Source organism: Chionomys nivalis, chromosome 12, assembly GCF_950005125.1.
Source record: "Chionomys nivalis chromosome 12, mChiNiv1.1, whole genome shotgun sequence".
In the NCBI taxonomy this organism is placed as follows: domain Eukaryota; kingdom Metazoa; phylum Chordata; class Mammalia; order Rodentia; family Cricetidae; genus Chionomys; species Chionomys nivalis.
In genome coordinates, this window is record NC_080097.1 from 53,922,984 (window position 1) to 53,950,570 (window position 27,587).

Sequence of the window (27,587 nt, forward strand, 5' to 3'; positions counted from 1 at the left end):
TTTGTTATTTAGGAATATATTTAACGAAGATTGTTCAAGCTTGCCAAGGGGAAAAAGTTTATAAAATGTATCAGACAGAAAACCAGAATAAATTTAAAATGTAAAAGGAAAGGTTAATTGTGCTTGGAAAAATGTACAAATTCAGCAATATTACAATCAAATTAGTAATTGGCATTTTAAAATCAAACTTGACTAGCTAAGCATTCGTTTACATGGCAAGGTTGGAAATATTCTAATCTGTAAGAGAAGAAAGATGAAAACCCAGAGAGAGTGAGGGGATAATGAAGGTACCTTACCAGACTGAAAATAACATTTGCAAAGCCCAAATCCCCCATGGGGGGGGGGAGCTCAGTTGGTACTTTCCAGGGGTAGAGACTTGGGAAGGACCGGACCAGAAGCCACATAAACCCGTGAGTGTGATTCCGAAAACTGGTGCAATTACTGACTATTGAGGGGATGAGGGGCTGGTTAGTAATGAGAGTCTATTTCAGACTCGAAGACAAGCTCTGCTGGTTAAAGTTCACACATGAAGGGCACAGTTAGAAACGGTGAGGTGAAAATATAGACAGCCTCTTTGACCGGGAATTACAGAAGACTGTGTTTTGTTTTGTCAATGAGATTTATCTCATTTACATAAAATATAAAAAGAAAACACTAAGAAGGAAAGGAAGAATAACTTTTGTAGGAATAACGTTTGCAAATTGTTTCCAATCAATAGCTCTTAAGCAAAGTGCAATGGCGGACTCTTGGGGTAAGGTTTCGTCTACACAGAAATTATATTTTGAGCCAAGTATTCCCATCTAAAATCCTGGGGCAAGCAGTAGTCTAAATTTTGAATTGATATTTGATTTTAGATTATTTGCATACGCATAATCAAGGACGGGACTTGTATGACTCCATTTTCCTCTGCTATATCAAAGTATCTGAGTCTGGGTAGATGGTAAAGAATAGAGGCTGCATATTCACAGTTTTGGAAGTCCAAGCGCCTGTTGCCTGATTTTCTTCTGTTCCTGTGACATTACAGTGGTAGGTTATGTGAGAGAGAATAGGGTGCCTCAAAAAGGAGAGGTGACTGGGCAAGATGGGGAGCCAGAGTGCAAAGTGACCTAATCTCTCACGAGGGAACACACTGGTGTCCCACAGACTCTTTTCAGGGACGGCACTCTGACGGCTCAGTCACTCTGCCACTGCCTCACTGAAGACAGCGATTCCAATACGTGGGACATTCCAAACCACGTCCACACCAAAGCAGGTCGGCGGTGTCTAGACTAAACATGAGCCATCGAGATCGCATCTGCTCCCCACGCTCAGGGCCTGAGTGTAATTTTACTGTGTTTTCAGTAGGTTGAAGTCTGACGGTAACTCGTCATGTGAGGCGAGATGTGGAATTTTCCACTTGAGGCATTATTGTTGGTGTCAAAAGAGTTTCAGATTTTGGAATTTAAGATTAGGGAAGCTGGCGTATACAATGTTATGTGGATCGTCATCAGTAATAACGACAGAAATGGAAACCGAAGCTTGGTGTGAGGTTACTTGCACCCACCGGATTGCCTGCGAGAGTACCGAGCCTGGCACAGAAGCCAGCCACACGCCTCATCATTGTTTGCGGCTAGGACTCGGTCCAAGTCCTGTGAAAGCAATACCGTTCTGAAATGACATTGGAAATGCTGAAGAGCCTTCCAGTGGGATTCCACATGAAGCAGCTCTTCTAGGGAGAGGCAGTGGGAGAGCAGGGAAGAAGCAGCAGCCGCATCTGTACCTACACACGCCGGGAACTCCAGAGAGTCCATAATTAAGAGCATGTGCCTCTTTTTATATTTTGTGATGCCCTAGAGTAGACAGAATAGAGGAACTAGGCTCCTGCTCTCACAGGCAAATACCTGACCTAGTCAAAAAATGTGTGAAAAGATTCTGTGGTTTGCTTTTTATGTCTAACCTCAAGTGAAGCTTCACGGTTTCCTGTGTATATGTCTATCTATCCATCCAAGCATCCAAGCATCCATCCATCCAAGCATCCATCCATCCAAGCATCCATCCATCCAAGCATCCATCCATCCAAGCATCCAAGCATCCATCCATCCATCCATCCATCCATCCATCCATCCATCCATCCATCCATCCATCCAAGCATCCATCCATCCATCCATCCATCAATCCATCCATCCATCCATCCATCCATCCAAGCATCCATCCAAGCATCCATCCATCCATCCATCCATCCATCCATCCATCCATCCATCCATCCATCCATCCAAGCATCCATCCAAGCATCCATCCAAGCATCCAAGCATCCATCCATCCATCCATCCATCCATCCATCCATCCATCCATCCATCCATCCAGGCATCCAAGCATCCATCCATCCATCCATCCATCCATCCATCCATCCATCCAACCATCTGTTTGTCTGTCTATCTTTGAGACAAGGTCTCCCTATGTAGACTATGCGGGTCTTGAAATCACAGAGATCTGTTTGCCTACCTCTGAGTGCTGGGATTAAAGGCATGTACCACTGTGTCATGTTTTCTGGCTATCATTTTATTCTTTAGATCATAACAGGAAGGGAGGAAGGTGAGATCCTTCTTTAAGGACAAGATAGGAGCAAGTGAGGACTGTGGCTCCAAACTGATCCAAAGCTCTACAACCTGGCGTTTCTAGTGATGTTTTGCTCCAGGTTTTGTGCGGCAGTCTCTGTTGTGTGACACTATTCCTCATCCGAGACAGGGAACCCAACGGCAGGCCAAAGTCATCGTACCATTGAAGTCCAACTTGATGGTGAACTAATGAGTTTACTGGGGTGGCTTACAGGAGTATGGGTGAGGGGTTCCTTACAGGGCCATGAATGACTCAAAGGCAGCCATATCACTGGAAGCCCACCCTAGTATGAGTGACAGATCAAGAAAGCTGGAACCCTGACTTTGACAGTACAACATGAAGGCAGTGTGGGCAGCCCCTTCCACCACAGTGGTTAGAGCTTTCACCAACCTCCCTGTGGAACTTCCAGACTTTAATTTCCCCTCTGTCTCAACTCAGAAGAAATTGTCACATCATAATCTCCAGTACTAACTGTGCTCAGAGAAGAACCACAGCCAAACTGATCCAAAATATGGATTTTCTACATGAAAAGGGGGGTATGTACCCCAAATCAGCCCCCCTTTTTTTCTTTATACCTGGATGTGTTGGGAATACAATAGAATACAAACTATCTAAATTTGATTGTTCACAGAATAGTGTAGGATAATGGTATAAAGCAGAGAAATGCACACTGTCTTCCAGACAGGAATACGTGGAACCCCAATGCAAAGGGAGGATCAGTGGGTTCTGGTGCTGCAAAGTACATTGTTTGGAGAGGGATGTGTGTGCACAGTCCTTCAGGAGGAGGAACTAGGCTGCCAAGTGCATTATTGCTAGAGCGGGTGTATGCATAACCAAACCAAATGGGGCTTCTAGAGTAGGGAGCTTGGGGCATCTCTCTAAGGGCTGCATTGATGTATGAGACAGCAAATGGTGGGAAATTCTTTCCACTGTATAGTCAAAGTTCAACCGTTTTTTCCTTTGGGGAGGGGCACTTTTTATTTATTTGTTTTGGCATTTTGTTTCCCAAAATGCTTTGTCAGGCGTCTAAATAAACAAGTTTTATTCTGACATTTCCATACATCTGTCTCATGCTTTTAATTTGTCTGCCACGGTCCTCTTTATTCCATAATTTCTGATGTCCCATGGATCTAAATCTTTCTGCAAATGCGGGTGACTTCCTAGAGCTAGAAGAACGGCCATCTCACTCAGCTCCATGCTCGGTGTCTTTGCTCCTTCCCTAGCTCGCTCTAGTTTATATACCCTGTAATACTAATTAGTAGGGCCACAGCACTGGAGAAAAACAGGACAGGAAAGAACTCCAGTGTGAGGCAGCTCAGTTAATTCATTTTTAAGGCACCAAGGTCCCATCTCTGTCTCGCCTTAGGGCTCTCAAGCATTTCTCGGCAAACACAGGGCAGAGAGCTAGCTCAAGGGCCAGGGTTTTCACAAGACCAGCAGCTCCTGTATCCCCATTTTCCAGTTGCCAGGTGAATGATTGTGAGTGCCACGCTACGTGTTACAACAGCATTTTATTGTCACTGTGCCGTGGACAAGGAATATGTTTTGTTCCTTTCTGGCCCGGCCTTCAGGAAGTGTGCAGCTAAGGTCATTGCTCTTCATTCATAATTTCTCATGTCTTGATTATTATTTAATGCCAAGTAGTGTTTGACAGTTCCATGAAATTCAGAGGTTGAGTGTCTACATCTGTCTATTGACATCCCAAAGCTTTCTTAGCACCACAGTCCTGAGATTCTCTGAAGGAACAAACTTTTATTTTGGGGGAGGGAGTGAGGTGTGACAGTGACCTTCATGTTTCCCAGTGTAGAGTCCTGTACATGGATCACTGATAACCTCCTGTGAGTGTCTAACCAAGCCCTGGCTGCTTGGCTTGCCAACTGCTTCATTCAACTCTTGGGTCTATTGTTAACAAATAAATAAAACGTTCTGAGGCAGAGCAAGAGAGTTAGTGTTATGTTCTAACAGAGCAAAGAGGAGAGTCCACGTTTTGTGTTTGTTTTTCAACGTTGGTCTTTTATCAGAGCCAGAAGGCCTGGCTTCAAATATCCACTTAGTGCTTGCTTCTCTTATGACTCTTCTCAGAGGAGAAAAAAGAAATCAACTCCCGTACAGAAGATAGATCATCTGACTTAGTCTACATTTAAGTGGTGAAAGGAAGAGATTAGATGCACTGAAAAGTACTTGACAAGGAAGCAAAGTGTTTTTTTTTTTAATTTTTTTTTTTAACTGGATTTGATGCTGCAAATCCCTGTGCTTCTGAAATATGACCCAGTCCCTTCCTCACACCCATGTCTGTGTTTTGTTGACGGAACCCTTCATTCTCTCGAAGTTAGCTCTTTGGTGTCTCTTGTAGGAGTCAGTAATTACAAAGCAGGAGAAAATGCCCCATTCGGAGGGGTTTTACATGGGGGGATGGGGGAAAGACTTAGGAAGTCCAGGTGTGGCAAGCAAGCACGACTTAATGAGACCAGTGTCTTAGCAGCAGGTTCAGAAGGAGCCCTGAGCTCAGGCCTGCTGGGGGATTCCCCTAATTCGTAACTCAAGCTGAGCAGCTCAGTTCGCTATAGCGCATCAGCGAAACAATACAGCCATTAAGCTTTAAACTCAGAACTCCTCCTGTTCACTCCCAGGCAAGAATGTGCCACAGCCCTTTCTTGGGGTTTTCATAAGAACAAGTTTGGACTAATCCAGCCCAAGACATCCACTTCTGTCGCAAAACCCAGATTCTCCTCACTGTGGAGTGGATCCGATTGCTGACAACCACCATGGCTCAAGAGAGAAAATATTTTCATTATCAAACCTGCAAGGAACAGTCAGATGTGCAAACTTGTTGGTATACCTTGGAAGAAAGTTCTCTTTATCACTGGCTGCGATTGTACCTCGGCAGTGCTTAGACTCTTTCTACAAGTTGTAGCCATTCTGAAGGGTATTAAAAATGGTTTTAATCGTCGCTGTCCATGCTGTCTTTTTGTTTGTTTGTTTGTTTCTCTGTAGCTTTGTAGCCTGTCCTGGAACTTGCTCTATAGATCAGGCTGGCCTCGAACTCACAGACATCTGCCTGTTTCTGCCTCCTGAGTGCTGGGATTAAAGGTATGGGCCACCACCGCCCTGCGTGTGTGCTGTTTTCTAAAAAGAATATTGTATAAACTACATTAATTTGCAAAATTATGCATTTGCATTAGAGAGAAGCTTAGAAATTTGAACACATTGTTCTGATTAAAAAATGAATTTCTAGTTCATTGGCTGTGAATCCTTTCAGGGGACATATATTTGAAGTAGGTCCAGGTAAATAGGTTTATTTATTTTGTCCAGGTCTCATGACTGCCTGAGACAGTCATATTGATGATGCTCCGTTCACTTATTCATAAACCATCCATTTACAGGGGGTTTATTGAGTCCTGGGGGTGGAGGGATAATAACGAATATTGTAGCAAGCAGACAGAAAGGAAATCTTCAAGGAAACAAGAGAATACTTTCAACTCCCTAACCCCCGACACACAACCAAGGAATGCTAGCGTCCATAGGAAGGGATAGAAGGGATTTAACCTGGCTTAGTATACCTAGGAGGGAGGTCTCAGAACATAAGAACAGGTGGTTGCTTAGTGCTTGAGGTTGAGACAGTCTTTAGGTGTCTGTATACAAGGGTGGCTTAGGGCACACCCGGAAATACAGACTTTTGTGAACAGAGTGATGCAGTGAGCGCAGCCAGAGCCGTGCGTCACCCGTCCTTCTGCCAAGAGCCCAGTGTACACGATGTACATCGCGAACGCCATCCATCCCTGCCGCCAACTTAGAGCAATGCTCATCTGTTTCGTCTGCAAAATCTGCCAATTTGAGCAACATACATTTTTGCTTATCAGTAAGACAGCCAGTAATTAGACACGACATACTCATAAAGAACTGCAAATAACAGGGATTGAAAGAAAAACCCCCTAAAAGAACACTGTTTTTTGATAAGTTCAATCTAGCCATTTTCCTTAGAGTTTTGTTTCTGATTTGCCGTATTGGTTGGAGCCATGTCAGAAGCTAGTCTACAAGGCAAGGCTCTGTTGATAGTCCTCCGTTCTTCCCTTTCCATGTGTCCCTTTCTTCCTAGCAGCAGCAACTCCAATTTCACCCCGGCGATGCCCACAGTCAAATCCTGCCCAGGCTTCTACCGAGTTAACGCAACTTTATTTATGGTGTCGATGACTCTCTTGATATGTCTGGGGTTTAGCCTGTCACCCTACCTTTTTGGTTTAGGTTTCCTTCGAACATTTACACATTTCTTAAGATGAGAGCCTAAATTGTCAAATACTTTTCATTGCCTAACAGACGGAAGGGGTCAGAAATAGGCACACACAAAGAAGTGATCTGAGCACCCTCGGAGCTGTGAAGGGCTGTCAAACTTCTTTATGAAGCAAAATCAGCATAAGGATCTCACCCTGTAAGTTCAGTCAGCTCTGTCTTCCGACCTGCAGTAATCACGTTGTGTTGGTGCACTTTTTTGGGGCGGGGGGCGGGGTGGCTGTTGTTCCGTTTATATCCAAACTAGTGATATCTTCTCTCCAAGTCCCTTTATAACACTTCACAGTTGACTGAGCTCCTCCAGTGTAAAGTCTGAGCATTTCCTTAGCATTCACAGTTCTTGGAGACAGAAGGAGGGGTGGTTTGGTGGTTAAGAGCACGTGCTGCTTTTGTAGAGGACCTGGGTTCAGATCCCAGAAATCTCAAGGCGGCTCACAACCAACCGGAACTCCAGTTGGCAGGGGATATGGCGCTCTTTTCTGGCTGCCTCAGGTACTACATGAATGTACAGTTACACACATTTTAAAAAAATGATAGCAACAAAACAAGAAATCACCAATCTTGCCTGAGAGAGAGGAGAATCTTCTAATAAACCAGTTTATTTTTGCAACAGGGACCTGGACTAGGAGTTCCGCTCATTTCTGCGCCTGATCTTAGCTGTGATCTGGGTGGGGGAGGAAGTTCTCAAAGCAGCTGTTGTTATGAGCTTGCCTCCTGAAGGGGAAGGATTGATTGCCCTGGTAACTGTATCTTCCACAGTACAGCTACAACTACAGATGTTAACAGATGCTATTCTCATCTGTAGACAACTCATCACCCTAAATTTTACAAGCTAATTGTCTCCATAGATCTCATCGGCAGTCTCAGACATCATGGGTATGGCTTGGTCAGCCTCTGTGGAAACTTCTGGTCCAGGCTGTGGCTGCCAGCAAACATCAACAGGAGATAGACCAGGCCCTCGTGATTCAGGCAAATCCCGTGACCTTTAAGGAGACTGCTAATACAGGTCAAAGGAAATTGACGTTTGAAATATTTATGACTTCATAAGATGGAAAAACTACTGATATTCTCCCCATTTTGCCGGTCAGAAACACTGAGGGTGAGGCTTACAGTCATAAATAAAGCCTCGCATAAAAAACATCCACAACAAGATGACTTAGGCACTGGAAAGAGCGAACGAGCCTGACACTTTAGGCCTATTTCATTAGAGATCTGATATCTCATAGTAAATCTATCAGTTCCGGGGGCCCAATTCATTAACATATATGTGTGGCGTTGCATTTACAAAATGAGAAGCAGGGACTCTGGTAATAAAAATGACTTAGCGCATGTCATCTTATAAATCTAACCAGGAGGTATACGGTGCAAGGAGTAAATCAGCAGAAAGGGAGGCGGGACAGCTGATTGCGAGCTGTGCTGTGGGCGAGCACATCCTGATGGGCTCGGAGACCTTGAGGAACTGAGGGAGGGAAGGTGCCAAGTGGACGTGGAGGCGGCGGCTACAGTGCCATTGAGCAGATAAAGAAGCAATGTGCTACACTGTGAAACTGGGGAGGGCAGGGAGAAGGCTAGTGGGGAAAGTCTCTGACCAGGATAGTGAGCTGAGTTCCGGCCCCTGTACAGCTGCCCCCACCCCCCGCACTTCCGCCTATGCGCTGAAGCACGCATGCCCGCCCCATCATAAGCACACACACCAAGTTGTTCATTAAGTGATATTTTAAATGTGACGTTTTGGAATTACTTAATCCTTTGAGGTTTCTTTCCAGCCGTAACTTGTGACTTTCCAAAACTGAAAAGGAAACAAGAGAAGAGGGGAAAGGAAGCCGGGGATAAAGAGACAAGCGGGGTGGAGAGAAAGAGCTGGTGAGAGTTTTTCTTTTGGACTTATACATTTTTTTTTTAAACTGTGGGTAATATGCGTCATTCCAGACATACCAAGAGGCTGCATGAGTGACAGACTAGCATTTACTCAAGCCTCACTTTGTATGGAATTTAAGCTCTACTAGCAGGAGTTACTTGTGAAATGGGTTGAAACAGGTAATCTAAGTAAGCAGCTTTGGATCGCTGAGTTTTCTTCCTTCCCCAAATGCTATCATTTAGCTGGGTCACCTCCAGGGCACAGAACAATGGAAAGGCAACCCTTGTCTTCTCAGAGTAGAGCCCACGGTGTAACAGACTCATGGCATGGCCTGCCAAGGGCTGTGGAAGACAAGCCTGACCTTCGAGAGCCAAGTCTCATGCTGTATCTGGGGCCATGGAAAAGCGACGGGCTCCTGTGGCCCGCTTGCTACCTGGCCTCTGCTATTTGTCCTGACCATGAAATTCCTGGGTCCCCTGCCACCCAATCAAGGCTATCACCCCTTTTCTATCTCATAAGCCTTAATGGCTAAATCTGGGTCTCCACTGAGCGCCTGCCTTTGGCAATAGGCTTCACTTTCCACCCGCTCACAGCCCACGATAGGTGTCTGCAGGTAACTTGACTTGAGCACATTCCAAATTGATTTTTTGGATGATCCTTTTCACTTCTAAACTCATTCTTCACCCTGTCTTTCCAGGTAATGTGCCAGAAACTTCTCCTACTGTTCAAGCCCCCAAGCCCTATAAAAAGCACTTGCAACTTCTTGGCTTGCTGGTTCCCTAAGTGGCTGCTTCTTCGGAAGCCATCTGTGTGCACACAATCCAGACTCTGCCATTCAGGTAAACACCTTAAAGACCCTCAACATGCCCTCATTCTTGCTAGACCTCTGAAATCCACTTTTCTCGATGCCAAGCAGAATGACATTTTAAAATGCCAAGTGCGTTATCATTTCTGAGGCTTCCACACATATTCTCTTAAGTGATCTATGAAACACGGCAGCCTAACACTCGAGGTTCATGGAACTTGAAAATTCTAGACGCTCTCTCATCATTTGTGTGCAGAAGTGATAAGCAGTTCCCCCGACTCCCAACCCCAGTCACTTAGCTGGTAAACAATGCATCCAATCCTGGTGATGATGTCAAGACCCTTGAACACTCAGTTCTCGCCATTATGTCACTGTACAATGAGAAATGAACAAGAGTCATAACTGTTGAGTTTTGTTTTTACTGATGTGCACATGTATGCATGTGGGCGTGGACCAGGGAGTGTGGGCGTGGACCAGGGAGTGTGGGCATTTACCAGGGAGTGTGGGTGCCTACGTAGCCCAGAGGCCCCAGATCCCCCAGAGCTGGATTTATAGACAGCTGCGAGTTGCCTCACGTGGTTGTTAGAAGAGCAGCAAGTGCTCTTAACAGGTGAGCCATCTCTCCAGCCCTTGACCCTGAAAAACAGTAATGCTTACTGATTTAAGTTTCGACAGAAACGTTGTCTGTGCTTAGTTCTGTACGGATTCGAACACCGAGAAGAAGTGGCTACTCTGCACTCACCTTCCATTTATGACCTCACGGATAAAGACTTCGGGTTCTCTACATCTTCACCAGGAGCTGGGTGCAACATCCACAGGGCGAGGAGGCTTCGGGAGGAGAGTTGGCATGAGCCTCTGGCTGCAGAAATTTCTCTTTGTTTACAGAATAACCTGCTGTTATGGTGCATATCTGTCAATAGTTTCTCCCGCTTCTTGTCATTCATCTCAGCATAATGCTGTCTGCCTCACTGGAGGAATTTACCAGAGACCTCCAAGTCTGTACCTGTAGTGGGATTGTGGAGTCCTCCAAGCCTTTCACTCTTACAGAGGCAGAGAGAGAGAGAGAGACAGAGAGAGAGAGAGAGAGAGAGCAAGAAAGAGAGAGGGAGGGAGAGAGGGAGAGAGAGAGAGAAGGAAAGAAAGGACCAGTGTCTCAGGGCTTAAGTGAATCACTTTACAGTGGTGAGGATGCCTGGACACTTCATGGAGTGTTTATCTGTTCTATGTGGACATTTCCCACCTCGAGAATCCAGAAAATACCAGTGCTGGTCCAATCTCAGGATTCAGGTACTGTGGCTCTACAATACCCTAGTGAGCCCTGGGTATTGATACAGGGTCCAGGCTTCAGGCTCCCAGGCCAGGCATCTCAAGTAGGTTCATTCCTTGGGTAAATCTACTCCACATCTCTGCTTTGGAATGAGGTTCCCTTAGGAACTTCAGCATCTCCTGGACCAGAGCTTGGCTGCTGACAGTAGGCCAGGTACTCCTGAGGGTGGCTCCCGTTGAAAGAGCCCTCCCAGCTTTGCCCCCGGGCCTAACTAAATCTTACCCTAGATACAATTAACAAGAGGATGAAAAGTGTTTTCAGAGGTCCCCCCCCCTTTGAGTGGGGAGGTTGTAGGGAGGTGAGGAAAGTTTATTTTGATGGCATTGAGAAAGAAGCCAGTCTCTTTCAGTTTGCCCAAATTACATCACTTTTCCTTTTGAAATGGGCCCTTTTATGCCAGTGCAGAACTTCCCCATAATCTAGACCAGTGCCAATCTTCTGAGGGTTGAGAATAAAAGTTCAGGAAAAAAGAGGTTTTCAAACAGCTGGATGTTTGGTCTAAACTATTTCAAGTAGTTGGTATTATTGTTTTTTGAACTGTGTTTTTGAGGCTTAAGTTGGATTCTCTGTCCTAATGGGTAAGACTAGAACCTTTGAAAACGAGTAACTGAAAATTAGGAGGTGGCTCCCAGAAATGTATTGGCAGTGGCTTCGGTGACAAGAGACATGGGGAGGCTTGAAGAAATGCCTCTCCAGTTGGGAAGGACTTGCTGTCACATCATGAGCCAACTGTAGGAGCCAGGGATGGCGGTGGTGCGGCTCTCTCTGCAGGCCCCTAAGCCCCTGACAGGTGTGGGATTACTCAGGCCTGCTCACTTATTTGAACCTGTGGCATAGCCTTACTTTATCACCTTTAATCACTGAGGAAACAGCACCAACAGAGAGAGCCTGAGGGGGTGCAGGGAAGGGGGGGGGCAAAGGAACAGAAGGGTGCTGTTGTTTCGGGATAGCTTCAGTCTTTGTTGTATGTATTAATTAACAGGGGGCGGGCAGGAAGGCTGCACTGCACATGTCGGCTGTCCTGCCCCGTGATTTATAGCCCCAGCAAGCCCTGCACAGGCCCGTGACTAATACCTCAGGCAGGATGTGTGATTAGATCATAAAATTTTATTGTGCGGTTATTTATTTATATTTCTAGACACTAAAGCCTACAATGGAGCTGAGTTGTATACAGATTTGAAAAAATATCAAAGGAAAAACAATGTCACTTATCCTGATAGTGGCCCAGACTGGATGGTCGTCCCACGGAAACATGGAGACACGCATTCTCTGCTCCGAGGAGATCCAAAGTGGATGCAAGAGAAGGTTGAGAACGCCCTCTAATAGCATAGGTAGAGTGCACTTCCTTGGCTGGAGCAGCAGCCAAAAGGACCGCGTGTCAGGTTTTTTTTTTTTTTTTTTAAGCCCACTCACCCTTTTGTTTCCCATCTCCTGAAGCACTGTGGCAACACCCCAGCTTCTGGTAAATGCCTTCCGCCTTTAAGTAACTGCATTTTTCTTGTAGATAAGCATCTTTTGGTAACAAAATAAGCAGCTGCTTACTTGGCCTTCAGATTTTATTGGCATCCTGTTTATCTACAGCAAACTAGCTACTGATGGGCAGTCCTCTCAGCCCTTCCCAGGCACCCAGCCTGTGGAAGGAGGTGACTCTTGGAGCTACTGACGGCCTCTGCAGGGGGTCATGCAATGATGACCCCCAGTCACTGGGATCAATTGCTTTCATCAAAAAAATCCCAGTTTGCTTGGAGAGTTTCCTACTCTGCCCTGAAAGGAAATTGTGATCTGGCTGTAACTAGATCTTGACCTAAGACTGACAGTGTCTGCTGAGTGTGCTCGGTGTGGTGGCGTGGGGGAGGTATACCTCAGGAGGCTTCCCCCTGTGTCCCACCTCGCCTGAAAAAGTCCACGATTCATGCTCAGAAGTCATCTACTTGCAAGATGAGCTTGGTAGCTTTCTATTCACCAGAATCTGCCACTCCAGTTGCTTTGGAGACGGTGGCTTCAGTGTCCTTACCCTTGAATGTTCTATTGCCGTGGACCAGTTAGGGCCTAAGGATGAGGACTCCGGTGTGAAACTTCCTGTTCGAAGCAGGGAAGATTGGGACAGTTCCTAAGGGTTGAGAATTTCCCCCCACATACAGCAGGAATTGTGGGAGTGGGAGGTGGGCCGTCCATTTCGGTCCACACGAAGAGCCTGATATGTGACCCCAGTCAGTCGGGAAGTGGTAGTGTCTCTCTGAGCTGGAAGGAGTGAGCTGCCTGCCCCGTAACTTCTGCTTCTTACCTGGGAGGATTTCTTCCCGATGGCCTTGCTTCCCACTACTGACTTCCTCTACCGTTGTCCACACCACCTACACCACGGCTCAAGTTTGATGGCTTCATGCCACAAACTTCCTCAAGTTTCCCTGAGATGCCTGCAGGGCAATCTGAAGTCAAGGTAAGAAAACACATGCAGGTGAAAAATAATAATCTGTTTAGCCTAGTTTCTGAGGCAAAATACGTTTCAACACGGAATCCTTGGAGGAGGTACCACAGAGCAGTTTGGGTATGATGTATGTATAGGAACAAAAGACAATGAAATTGTAAAGGAGAGGGAAAAATTTGCTATGATGATGGAAAGCCATGGTTCTCATAAGTTGAAGGAAGCCTGGTTTCGAAAGAGTTCCTTTGTCTCCTGGCTCCCCTAGAGTGTTACTTCTGAAACAATGAAGTCTCCAGTGAGAAGCAAACAGCTTATGATCTTGACCATCCGGGAGGGCAACGAGCAACTGTTAAATAAAACAACTTTCTCTCACAGTAGGCAGGGAGGGAAAAGCTTACCGCTCTTCTTTGGATGGGTCTGTTGGAGTGGCCTTTGCTTTGATGAACTCGGATTGTATCTTAGTGAAGGCAGCTAAGGATGGTTGTTATGTTCCACACTGCATCTGTGTGGAGCTCTGCACAGCAAAAGGATGCACAAATGAATTAAAGCAACTGCAAAGGCTTGGATGGAAGATATAGAAAATGCAGACCGAGTGGTTTGGTAACTGACTGATTTGTCCCATAGGCGTGAGAGCAAAGTGTTGGCTGCTGGGAGGACAACGGTACGGATGGGAACCATCCGAGTCTGTGGGGACCCTGAGACCACTTTCCCTGTTGACCATGGCTGAAGGCAGTCATAGCTATAATCACTTTTTACTGCCTAAATATTTTATATAAGCAAACTCAAGCCGTAAGCTGGACTTGTTCCCTCAACCCTTTCTCCAACCCCTTGGATGGTTTCTTATTCTGCTTCTTTGGGCTCCTTGTCTCTGCTTCTTCGGGTGGGGGCTTTATAGTTCATCGGTTGGCTTTAAGGACCCAGCCTTCCCATCTTGGTGTGGTCTCTGTTGATAGCGATCTGGGTAGGAAGGCTGAACATGAACATGTATTAACAAATAATCAAAGCACACCTCTCTGAGTTCACAGGCGCTCCACAGATCCCGTTGTGAAAGATTAAACTGTCAGGTGAATGGGGCGTGCGGGGATGGCTGGACTCTGTCCAATAGTACCTGGAGCAGCTGTCAACCCAATTAAGCCAGATGTGCATTCAATGTAAACGGACCTCCCAGGGGGGAATAATAACATATTTCAGTCTCTGGCGAAGGAAGAAAGGTGGGGGTAGGCATAGACGCAAGAGAAGGGAAATGAAGATCTGTGGAATTTTCCCTTGTCAATGCCATTCTTAACAACTCCTTAGTGGCGAGTTGGCTGGACTTGGAGGAAGCAGTTCCACAGGCAGATGACAAGGGTGACCATTTGTAAGGGAAGTCCATGTTAGTTTTCATGTTCAATAATGTGCAAAGCTTGCTAAATCTCTTTCATCTTACGCACAGCTTGTGGTTAGCTTGCGTATGTGTGCATGGGTTCTCTCTCTCTCTCTCTCTCTCTCTCACACACACACACACACACACACACACAGATGCACAGAACCTCAGTCTGACTTTAAGTCCTCATTTATTTGAAAAATGACATTTAAGTCATGCCAACTTTGACAGCCCTTCAAGTGAGCTTGCAAACCATGAGCCAAGAAAAAGGACACCCTTTGGATGTCCTCCGATTATATTCCATTCATAGTTGAAGATGGTTATCAGACATGCAGTCTGTACCCTTATTGACTGTTTAACTCAGTCTACAAACTGTAAGATGCCATGCACAACAGTAAGTGTTATGTTAAAACACACACACACACACACACACACACACTAACTTCCAGGCAATATTTTCCATTCATACTATTAAGTGTCATATCTGCAAAACAGAAGTGTTTGGGAGGCAGACCTTTAAGCTGGGCCAGGAAAATGCTTCTCAGAAAATTTTCCTTCATGTTGCTGAATTTAGTAACTACCTCGACGAAGCCAGTTTGAAGTTGCCACATCTGTATGAAAATCTTAAGAAACAATCCCTACCTTATGGGTGCTAGACAATACAGAATAATTCCTCAGTTCTGATTAACACGAAGAGCTATTTACTTAACGAATATAGAGGAAAAATGCGTTCTGAGCCCGAGTGCTTGCAGTACCTCAAAAGTAATAATTTACTGGATGTTCGTAACAACACTCTGCTGTAGGTAGCCTTGCTATCCCCATTTTTCACAGGAAGAAATACAAGTCCGTAATGTTAACTGTTTGTTAAAGCCAGACAGTTACAGTCTTAGCATTCAGGAGCATATGTGGTCTGTAAGGATCATCTCCTGCGAGAGAGGTCAGATGAAAAGGGGCAAAGAGATGGTAAAGTAACTTTAACCAGAAGTGACTAGCTTCTATCACGTGGCTTCAGTGGATGGCAGGCTCAGGCAAGCTCACCTAGGGACGTTCAGAGACACCTGATTCAAAGGGAGTTCAGGGAGATGAACACCGATTTTGCGAGAGGCAAAGGATGGGAGAACTGAGTCTGAATCTTAAATTTTGCTCAAATAAAGTGGGTGTCAGTTAATGTATTTATCTAAACATTAAGACGAAAACTGGTCCCATTTGACAATTAGTGAAGGAGGGCATCCACGTGCTCACTTGATCCTCCTAAGTGTTGACCACTAATAATCACTGGAACCTCAAAGATGAATCAACACACTGTAGCCAAGAAAGGATGCAGAAACGATGTAGAAGGTTGAATAGCATCCTCCAAGATCCATGTCATCCAAGAACCTCAAAGTAGGACTTGATTTGGAATAGATAAAATAGGTAAAACTAAATAAAAATGAATACTTACTACACTGGATGGGTGCTAAAGTCAATGGCTAGCATCTTTACCAGAAGAGACATACCCAAAGGCAGAGACACACAGGGAGGGAAGGAGGCCATAGAGGCAGGAGTGGGAGTGTTGCATCTGAAAAGTAAGGGATTTTCTGGGACAGATGTCAGCCTGGGCTATAGTGTGAGATCCTATATTAAAACAAAGCAAATCGGAATTCATTAGAAAAGGGATCTAAGGAATGTATGAGCCCTAAACCAGGGGTGCAAATGCTGAAGCCTCTCCCTCCACCTTTCAACAATGCTAATCTTTCTTGAGACAAACTTTCTCTTCCTGTCTACTGGGAGTCTGGAAACTCAGGAAGACAGTCTGCCATGGGGTTGTTTCATCTGGTCCACAGGTTCACATGGCGAGTGCTCTTCATTTTCACCCCAAGTCTCTAGTTCTTGCTTACCCTAGTAGTGCTGGGTGTGGGTCCTTATCATGGAGTGGGTCTTAGGTTAAAGCAAGCATTGGTTGGCTGCTCTCACAAGTTCATTGTCCTAGCATATTTGCAGGCAGGGCAGGTTGTAGGCCAAAGGTTTGTGGCTGGCTTGGTGTCCGTGTTTCCCTTTCTGTAACATACAGAGTACCTTCCTGCGTCAAATACACTAGAACGTAGGGGTGAAGGCTCCATGTAGGCACCAGTTCTACTTCTCCAAGTTTAGTGAGTTGTGGTAAAGTTGTCCTCTGCAATAGAGCCCCCTCTGTCAGTTTAGAAAGAGCAACCCTTTGTCTTAGCAACAGCCTGGGGTGGTTGGGGATTTCCTTGGGCCCCACTTGAACAACAACTCAACCGAATGTTACCCAGTCCTGCCACTGGAAGTCTTTTCTGGAAACAAGATATGGCCAGTTGAGACTCCATAGTTTTCATACTACACCCCCCCATTCCAGTTTTCTCTTCCCTCGCTCTATCCCTCTACCCCATCTCCCCTGCTATATGATCTTTCTGTTTCCATTCCCACCCACTCCCAGTCCACCCATAAAATTTATTCTATTTACCTCTCCCAGGGAGGTCCATGTGTTCTTACAGACCTATGGTCTTTACCTAACTTTTCTGAGTCTTCAGACTGTAGTTTTTCTATCATTTACTTAATGGCTAATATCCACTTATGATTGAACACAATACATACTGTATTTGTCTTTCTGGGTCTGAGTTACCTCAATCAGGATTATTTTTTTTCCTAATTACATCCATAAACCTATAAATTTCATGATGTCATTTTTTTAACAGCTAAGTAATACTCCATTGTATAAATGTACAATGTCATCTGTTGAGGGACATCTAGGTTGTTTCCAGTTTCTGGCTATTATGAATAAAGACACTATGAACATAGTTGGACAAGTGTCCTTGTGGTAGGTTGGTGCATCCTTTGGGTATATGCCCAGGAGTGGTATAACTGAGCCTTGAGGCAAATCGATCTCAACTTTCTGAAGAACTATTGTGTTGATTTTTATAGTGCCTGTGCAAGTTTGTTCTCTCATTAGTAATGGAGGCATGATCCACATCCTTGCCAGTGTGAGCTGTCACTTGTGTTATTGATCTTAGCAATTATGACAGATACACTGTATGAAATTTCCAAATAATTAATAAAAACATTATGTTGGGAAAAAAAGATAGTCTCAAAGTAGTTTTTAATTTGCATTCCCTGATGTCTAAGGATGTTGGACAGTTTTTTATAAGTGTTTCTGGGCCATTTGGGTTTCCTTTATTGAGAATTCTCTGTTTAGATCTGTATACCATTTTTAAATTGGATTATCTGGTTTTGTGATATCTAGTTGCTTAAATTCTTTAAATATTTTGGATATTAGTCCTCTATCAGATGTGGACTTGGAAAAATCTTTTCTCATTCTGTAGGCTGCCACTTTGTTGAATTGGCAAAGAAGCTTTGCCTTACAGAAGCTTTTCAGTTTCATGAGGTCCCATTTATTTATTGTTGATCTTGGTACATGTGCTATCAGTGTTCTGTTAAGAAAGTTGTCTCCTGTGCCAATGAATCAAGGCTATTCTCCACTTTCTGTTCTATCAGGTTCAGTGTATCTGGTTTTCTGTTGAGGTTGTTGACCCATTTGGAATTGAGTTTTGTGCAGGGTGATGAGTAGGAATCTATTTGCATTTTTCTATATGAAGACACCCAGTTTGAACAATGCCGTTTGTTGAAGATGCTGTCTTTTCCCTTGTGTATTTTTGGCTTCCTTATGAGGAATCAGGTGTCCATATGTGTGTGAATCTTTGTCTGGGTCTTTGATTCATTTCAATGGACCAGTGTGTCTGTTTTCATGCCAGTGCCATGAGGTTTTGATTACTATGGTTCTGCAGTACAGCTTGAAATCAAGGATGGTGATGCCTCTGGAAGTTCTTTTACTGTACAGAATTATTTTTGCTTTCCCGGGTTTTTTACTTTTCCATATGAAGTTGAGGATTTTTTTCAAGCACTGTAAAGAATTATGTTGGAATTTTGATGGGGATTACTTTGAATCTGTAGATCGCTTTAGGCAAGATTGCCATTTTTACTATGCTAATTCTACCCATCCATGAGCATGGGAGATCATTTCATCTTCTGATATCTTCTTCAATGACTTGAGGTTTTTGTTATACAAGTCTTCCACTTGCTTGGTTAAAGTTACCCCAAGATATTTTATATTATTTGTGGCTTTTGTGAAGGGTGTTGCTCCTCTGATTTCTTTCTCAATCTGTTTGTCATTTGTATATAGGAGAGCTACTGATTTTTTTGAGTTAATATTATATCCAATACCTTCACTGAAGATGTTTATCAATTGTACCCTGGTGGAAGTTTTGGGGTCACTTATGTATTCTATCATATCATCTGCAAAAAATGGTACGTTGACTTCTTTCTTTACAATTTGAATCCCCTTAATCTCCTTTAGTTCTCTTATTGCTTTAGCTAAAACTTCAATTAATATATTAAATAGATATGGAGAAAGTGGGAAGCCTTGTTTTGTTCCTGAGGTTTGCTGTAGGAATTACTATAGCTAGTAGCCTTTAAGTTACCTGCCCTATTGGGCATGGCTTCTTATACTATATATGCCGATGTAAAGTGCGTGTCTGGTCTCTCTTCTGGCAGCATGATTTGGTTCCTGTTCCCTGTTCATGCAGAGGACTGTAACCTATGAGTCTACCCCTAAATAAATAACCTCTTTTATACACAATTCTGAGCTAGTGTGGGATTTCTTTTAAATGTCCATCTTCATCTGGCACCCAACATGGATCTGAACTTCACACCTATAAGGTGGACTGGCTTAAAGGCCTAGCCAGTCCACAGCCCAGAAAGTCTCCCACCCCTACCTCCCTGGCTTGCTTTTACTTAAGCAGTTCTCTTTTTTTTTTTGTAAAACACCCGCCATAGTGAAGCTAACTGTGTGTGGTGACTTGGAAATTTCCCAAGCTCATGCACACCCCTCCCTTACTTTCGCATTCTCCTGCAGCATGGTGACTTGTGTAGCTTCTGGTTTGTATTCCCAGCTCCTGAGTTCTGGGCTTCTTGTTTCATGTATGAATTTATTTAATTGCTTTTAATCTGTCAAGCAAAGCATGTTCCTCAGTATTTAACCAGCACTAAGGCAAAAAACAAAAGAACAACGAAGCAGCTCAGGACTGTTCATAGTACCAGGTTATGTTGCTAGTTGTGACTTTGCAACCGTAACACCTGCTGGACAATAAAGATTATTACACATAAAACATTTTACCAGACCGCATAACAAGAAATTAATAAATCAATAAATTTGAAAGTTATATAATTGCAGACAACATTACCATGGAAAAATTTAGTAACTTTTTTGTTAATACTGTGAATTGTATTCTGCAAGGCTCATATGGTTATGATACATCCATTTATTGGATATTGGGACTCAGTTTCTTCCTTCATATTATATCCTTAAGAAAATGGTTTGATAATAGAGCCAAGAATGAGGCACTTTTAGAAACAATACAGTCTTTACAGACTAATAATGAACAGCTAGCTGATAGGATTAATACCATTGAAAATCAAAAGTCACCTGAAAAAATTAATACTATTGCAAAGGGTAACATTAGTTTGACAGACAAAATTGAATTCATGTCAAAGGATACTAAGAAATTATCTGAAAGAATTCATACTGTTGAATTTGACAATCAAAATTTATTAAAATGTTATGATAGGTTAGCAGATAGATTATCTCTCCAGGATGGAACTCTGGACACTATCCAAATAATGTCCAAGTATGAGGTGTTATCTTTGAAAGAAAACTTCAGATCTTGGAATCACGTGTGCAGAATGATGACCAGAGGCCAGGTGCTTCAATGAAATCACTAGAAATATATATATAGGCTAGGAGATTCAGGCTTTGTACATACAGTAGCAAAAAGATTTGAAATGTTTGATGAAATTATTGGAATTGATGACCAGGGAAGGAAGGTACAAGGACAGGATTTAACATTGCCAGTAGCTGTCAGAGATGACTTACCCAGGGTTTTAACTTACTACTCTGTAATCTACTTTGACAAAGCATCAAGTTCTAAAGGCCTAAAAGGATCCAAAGAAGGTAGATAGGTACCTAAAAGAATGAATGATCTAAAAGAAATTAAGCAAGCCATTGTAACTTATGGCTTGCATTCCTCATTTGCTAGGGAGATGATAAAGACATGGGCTTCTAGCATTAAAGCAAGGCCACATGATTGGATTCAGTTAGTTTCAGCAGTCCTGGATGATGGGCCTCAACTGATGTTTGATTGCTATCATAGAGAAGATGCTCAAATTTTAGAACAACAGGGAAAAGCAAAATAACTTGAGACTTCCAAAGATCAAATTCTTGGTGAGGGCACTTATGCTGACCCACAGGCTCAAGCTCTTTACGATGAACAAATCTTGTTCCTATGCCACAAAGCATCCTTAAATGCTTGGGAGAGGATTCAAGAACTAGGAAAATGAATTGAATCATATACCAAGGTTAAACAGGGTCAGAGAGAACCCTTTAATGACTTTTTATAAAGACTACCTAAAGCTGTAAAAATAGGAATAACAGACCCAGAAGCTAGATGAGTACTTATTGAATCTCTGGCTTTTGAAAATGCCAACTTAGAACACAAAAAGATACTTGGGCCTTTAAACATTAGATTAGCACTAATGGATGAATGGATCCTGCATACAATGAACATTAAGACATTTGATTATAATACTGAATCTTGGATAGGAGAAGGAGTTTCCAAAGGAATGAGGAGACATCAAAATGCCAAATGTTTTGATTGTGGTAGAATAGAACATCTGAGAAGGGATTGTAGACAGGGAATTCCTAGGAATAATATCTCCTCTGGGAATGGCAAGAATAGGTGTATGTAGAACATACAGCCTTCAGGTGTATGTAGAGAACATGTGGCAAAGGCTAACATTGGACCAGTTAATGCAGATCAACAAGAGACAGACAAGGCAACTCAATACCATTGGGAAACTCCCTGGGGGACCTCTTGCAGGCTCCCAAGTCAAAAGTGGTCCAGTCATTCCCAGTTACTATGGAGGACATGTCTCACCAGGAAAATTTTAAAAAAATCAAGAGCCTTCTGTAAAAGAGCATACTGTTCTGAATGATGGAATAAGCATGGAGGATAAATAAAAAATTCCAATAAAAAATAGAAAGTATATTTTGGCAAACTTCTTTAAATGATCAAAGACCAAATCTAAGAGTTTGTATAAATAGCATTGTAATTGTGGATTTGGTAGACATGAGTGCAGATGTGAGTATCATTACTCCAGAATCTTGGCATTCAAATTGGCCTCTTCAAGAGGCAGATGATCAATTCCTAGGAATTGGAACCCTATCTCAAGTGAAACAACAAATGACATGGATTGAATGCATAAGGCTAGAAGGACAGAGAGGAAGGCTGAGACTGTATGTGGCTAATATTGAAGTGAATTTATGGGGATGTGATCTACTGCAGCAACGGAATACCCAGATTAACATTCCTATAGTTCCAGGAACTCATAATTCTGGGAAGGATAATATAAGGTACTATACACAAAGGTCACCAGCCCATTCAGGATGTACAAGAACACAAAGCAACTAGCAAACCTTTAGAGGTACTGACAGCCCTCCCTTTAAAATGGTTAGCTGAGAAACCAATTTGGGTTAAACAGTGACCATTAACAGAACACAAACTGCGGGCTTTAGAACAGCTGGTACAGGAGCAACTAGATGCTCACCATATTGAACAATCAACCAGCTCTTGGAATTCTTCTGTATTTGTTGTTAAAAAGAAATATGGTAAATGGTGAGTGGTGACAGATCTAAGAGCTGTCAATAAGGTAATTCAACCTATTGGACTTCTACAATCTTGAATTCTTCTGCCTTCTCTATTACCAAAAGGATGGCCTCTTACAGTTATTGATTTGAAAGATTGTTTCTTCACTATACCTTTACAAGAAAAGGGCAGAGAAAAATTTGCTTTCACCGTGCCTACTTATAATAATTTTCAATATACTAGGAGATATCAATGGACCGTTTTTCCACAGGGAATGCTCAATAGCCCCACCCTATGCCAATACTTTGTAAGTCAGCCATTGGAAATAATATGTAAAAAATTTCCTAAATCTATAATTTACCATTAAATGGATGACATTACTGATTCAAACACAGATACTTTAGAAAGAATGTTTGAAGAAGAAAGTTTTGCCAAAATGGGGATTACAAATTGCTCCTGAAAAAATACAGAGAGGAGATTCTGTCAATTGCCTAGGTTACAAAATAGGCTTACAGAAAATTAGAACACAAAAGGCACAAGTTAGGAGAGACCAATCGCAGACTCTAAATGACTTTCAAAGATTGTTAGGAAACATTTCCAGTCTACGACCAGCTGTTGGGATAACACCTGATCTAATAGTTTAAACAAAATCTTAGATGGTAACAAAGACTTAAATAGTCCCAGAAAATTAACAACTGAAGCAGAAAAGGAATTGATTGTTGTTGAAGAAAAATTACAGGAGACACATTTAGATAGGATGAATCCAAATCTTAATTGTATTTTAGTCATATTGCCTTCCAGAATTTTCCCTATAGGAATTTTAATGCAAAGAGAAGATATTATCTTAGAATGAATATTTTTTTTTTTACCACACAAACCAAGTAAAACATTAAAAACGTATGTGGAAAAAGTCTCTGAATTAATTATAAAAGGAAAATTGAGACTTTGTCAACTAGCAGGTATAGACCCAGTAGAGATTATAGTGCCTTTTACTACTGATGAAATTAAGAAATTATGGGAAGACAATGAACCTTGACAAAGAGCTTGTGCTATTTTTTAAGGAGAGATTAATAGCAATTATCCCAAAGGTGACAGAATTAACCTTATAAAGAGAACTACTTTAATCCTTCCCTGCATTGCATAGGACACACCAATAACTAGAGCCCAAACATTCTATACTGATGTAAATCAATCAGGAAAGGCAGGTTACAAATCAGAAGACTTAAGTAAGGTGGAACAAAGCTCTTATAATTCTGCCCAAAAGGCAGAATTATAAGATATTCTCATGTTGCTAAGGAATTCTAAAGAACCTCTTAATATAGTTACTGATTCACAATATGCAGAAAGAATTGTCTTGCATATTGAAACCGCTGAATTTATACCAGATGATGCAGAATTGACTTTATTATTCATACAGGTTCAAGATATAATCAGGAATAGGCTTTGCTCCATATACATAACACACATTTAATCCCATACGGGTCTGCCAGTTCCTCTAGCACAAGGTAATGAAGGAATTGATCAGTTACTGATTGAAAGTGTGTTGAAGGCCTCAGAATTCCATAAGAAACATCATGTCAATAGCAAAGGTTTAATAAGAGTTTTCTATTACACGGCAACAAGCTAAGGAGATTATAAAGAGATGTCCTACTTGCTCTTTCTATAACCAAACACTATTACCTGCAGGGACTAACCCAAAGGAATGAAATCTGGCAGATGGGTGTGTTCTACTTTGTAGAACTTGGAAAATTAAAATATGTACACTACACCATTGACACTTAATTAGGTTTTCAATGAGCAACTACTTTGAGCTCAGAAAAGGCTGATTCAATAATTACACATTTGTTAGACGTTATGGCCATCATGGGTATACCTGCACAAATAAAGACAGATAATGGTCCAGCATATGTCTCTAAGAAAATGAAACAGTTTTTTGCTTATTATAATATAAAGCATATTACAGGTATACTACACAATCCTGCAGGTCAGGCAGTTATAGAAAGATCAAACTGAACTATAAAGGATATGTTAAACAAACAGAAAGGTATGGATAATACCTACATACATAGATAACATAATGCTTTATTAACCTTGAATTTTCTTAACCCTAATGATAAAGGGACAACTGCAGCAGAGAGACACTGGATAATAGAAAAGTCTTCTGAATTAAATCAGCCGGTGTATTTCAAGGATGTATTGACCTCACAATGAAAGCTATGAGATGTACTATGTTGGGGGAGGTCTGTGGGAAGCCTACCTGGATTTCTGGAAGGCAAGGCCTGTGGTTTAACATTGGGTACTTGCTGGAGCTGGGGGCTGGGATACAGCAAGAGTGTGGGGATTGGAGGTTAGGAGGGAATGATCTGTGGGATCCACAGGGGAATGGGAACTGGGGAAGGAAGACTGAAGCTAGTATTCTGTTGCAGTACTAGGGAGGAGACTGGGGGCTGGATTGGAATGAGGGAAGGAGTGGTGAGTTCAATTATTACCCTACCCTTGGCCAGTGTGTTCCCAGTGAGTGCCTGTTGGGGTTGGAGCCTGGGGTAAATGTGATGAATTGGGGGGAAGGAAGGCTGGGGAAAAAGACCTTTGTGCTCCCTTGGGGATGGGGTCAGAGAGGAAAGTGAGTCTTGAATGTTCTTGGTGATTTTTACCAAATGGTCTCTGAAATTAGTTGTAGAAGTTATTTTAAAAAAAAAAATTAAAAAAATCAGTAAATTCCAAATTATCGCTCCAGGCAACGTTTTCAGCTTCCCCTGACCAGTTCAACATGAAACAATTCTATCTAAAATAAGAATGACAAATTTGGAAAGACTCCCTATAAAACTGGACCCTTGAGACTCGTGGAAAGATTTAGTTTGGCAGTTCCCTCTTCCCCATAGAACTCTCTCTCAGTTTGCATATTAGCGTAAATATGCATAATTCAAGTCACTACAAATCTTAAGGTTTCTGTTGCTGTGAAGAGACACCATTACCATGCAACTCTTATAAAGGAAAACATTTAACTGGGGCTGGCTTACAGTTTCAGAGGTTTAGTCCGTCATCAGCATGGTGAGAAACATGGAAGAATGCAGGCAGATGGATGTGGCACTCGAGAGGGAGCTTCTCAGCTTCTATATCTTGATCTGCAGGAAGCAGAAGGAGACGGTGACACTAGGCCTAGCTTGAGCATGTAAGATTTCAAGCCCACTTTCACAAGGCCACACCTACTCTGACAAGGCCACACCTACTCTGACAAGGCCACACCTACTCTGACAAGGCCACCCCTCCTAATAGTGCCACTCCCTGTGAGCCAAGCAAGCAAACACATGAGTCTATGGGGCCATTCCTATACAAACCACCATGCCATATACTTCAGTAATAAAATCACTCCCCGATATTTTATACCCATGAGGCTTCACCAACCTATGCATGTTACTTCTATAGTTACCTTAACATAGAGAGGGAAGGAACGCTCAGGTTTAGCTGTCTAAAGCTGGTAGGATCATCTGGAAACAGCTCGATACCATTGCATATTATGTCGTGAGAGAATCACATGTCCAGCCGGTGTAGTCACTTGTTGACATTGTGCTATTGGAGAAATGCTTAAATAAACAGCTTCAACTCAAGAGTTCTTTTGGATCAAAATGTTGCCATGGTAAGATAGAGACATACATGTGTCTTTATGTTGACTTTAGCCCCTTGGTATGTAAGCTAATACACTTTCCAAAGCCCTACAATAACTTTATATTTGTTTAAGCTCTTACCAATGTGCTAGAGTGAAGATGTTGACCTCTTAAATTGGCAACAAGACAGTCAATAAAATTAGGAGATTAGGAGGAATTCAAAGAAGATATTTTATCCACCTCACAGTCTCGAAATGCTACCATTCCAAAAAACAAGACAAAACAAAACAAGAAAATCCAGAAAAATGCCAACAATGAATTATTGGACAGCTGGAATTTTGTTTACTTACCTCAGAGAAGCAAGTGCTGAGAATAAAATCTGCCTTGGATGAATGCTCGTAGGATGATGTAATAGATTGCCTAAAGGCGGGAGGTGCTGTGAGGAGGGTCACTGGAGCTGATAGTGTGGGATCTTCATCATTCGGCTCTGGAAGAGGACCGCTTCTGAATTTACAACTGGGGACAACTCTTTTAATTTTGTCCTTTTGGAGCCTGGCCCACCTGACAGTAATGCCAGTCTTAGAATCATCTGTTTTGTTGTTTGATGGGGATTTAAAGGTCTTTGCGTGCCAGACTCCAAATTCTAAGCTGTTTTTAATCATTCTTAATTTGGTATAGCGTCCTGGAAAAGGATTTTGTCTAAGAATCACCTCCCTGCAACTCAAGAACAAATATACAAATAAAAAGCTCAAATTCTTCCTCATCGACCTTTAAAGTATGAGATGTTTCTGTCTTCTCTAATTCACATTTCTATGCTATTCAGAATTCAACGAAAAAGAGTTCTAGAAAGACTAATCAGTTTTTCTGAGAATTTCCAATTTCTTATATATAATTCATTCTCTCTCTCTCTTTTATTGAAAATAGATTTTTTTTTTCATATCGTGTCTTGTTTACAGTTTCCCCTCCCTGTACTCCTCCCAGTTTCTCCCCAAGTCCCCTTCCATCCAGAGCCTCTCCCTTTTTGTCTCTCATCAGACAACAAATTGGTTTCTAAGGGATAATAATAAGATAACATAAAATAAAAAATAGCAAGATAAAACAAAAACTAACACATCAGAGTTGGACAAGACAAACCAACAGAAGGAAAAGAGCCCAAGAGAAGGCACAAGAAATAAGATAGGGTATCTTCAGACACTATTTCTTGTTTGATGGTTACTGTCAGCACAATAAACAATTAAAATAATTAAAATAAAGTATCCTCAGTGTACCAGCCCATTTAAACTGTTGACTTGACAACGTAGAACGTCACCTGGGGAAGGGAGTCTCAGTGATTAGGTTGACCCGTGGACATGTCAGGGCGGATGGGTTGACTTCGTTATGTTGGTTCACGTGTGAAGACTCAAACTCAAGATGGGCAGCAGCTTTTTCTTGGGGTTGAGTTCTGGACGATATGAAAAGGAGACAGGATGAGGACCAGGCATGCAAGCATTCGTTCTCTCCCTGCTCTCAGCACCGTGTCTGTGACGAGCTACTTCTAGGTGCTGCACCTTGGGTTCTCTTCCGAGATGAGCTGGCACCGGAAGTGTGAATCCAGTAAGTCCTTCCTCCCTTAAAGTTGCTGACGTGGGTAC